The sequence below is a fragment of the Trachymyrmex cornetzi genome, unplaced genomic scaffold (assembly GCF_001594075.2).
Source record: "Trachymyrmex cornetzi isolate Tcor2-1 unplaced genomic scaffold, Tcor1.1 scaffold320, whole genome shotgun sequence".
NCBI classification, from domain to species: domain Eukaryota; kingdom Metazoa; phylum Arthropoda; class Insecta; order Hymenoptera; family Formicidae; genus Trachymyrmex; species Trachymyrmex cornetzi.
In genome coordinates, this window is record NW_017297898.1 from 1,149,132 (window position 1) to 1,149,695 (window position 564).

Here is a 564-nt window from a genome sequence, read left to right on the forward strand (position 1 = left end):
TATACCGTTTTAGGGTTTGGTTCTTTGTTTTTGGCTGTGCTGATTACGAATCTTGCATCAGAATTTTGAAATTCAAAATGGCGGATCCAATATGGCGAATGGATTTTTAAGAAGTGATTGGATTTGATTGAAATTTGTTACTCGAGGGTTTTTGGGGTCGTAGATTATCGTACCAAAAATGTTGAATCATATTCTATGTCAAATTTTAGATACAAATGCTCTCTTGCGATTTTTTGATTAAACGCATCACTGTCAAAACAAAAACTTATGAACATTAAAATGTTTGTTAAGCGTAGTCATGGTATAAAGACAAGGGTATGCTCATTCCGTGGAAACCCACTGCGCATCTCAACAAGCTTACGTCACAAGCACCCCGAAGACATGTAAATCCGACTGTGCGACCTCCGCGGGGTACATGTTGGATGACGCTAACGCCAGCGGTATACAGACATTTCAAATTTAGTACCTATCATTCCGGATTTGTATTCAATCACTACAAAATTTTCTCTTCACGGACGTACTTTTTATCTTATGGGTTCTACACCCTTCGATACAACATTCGAA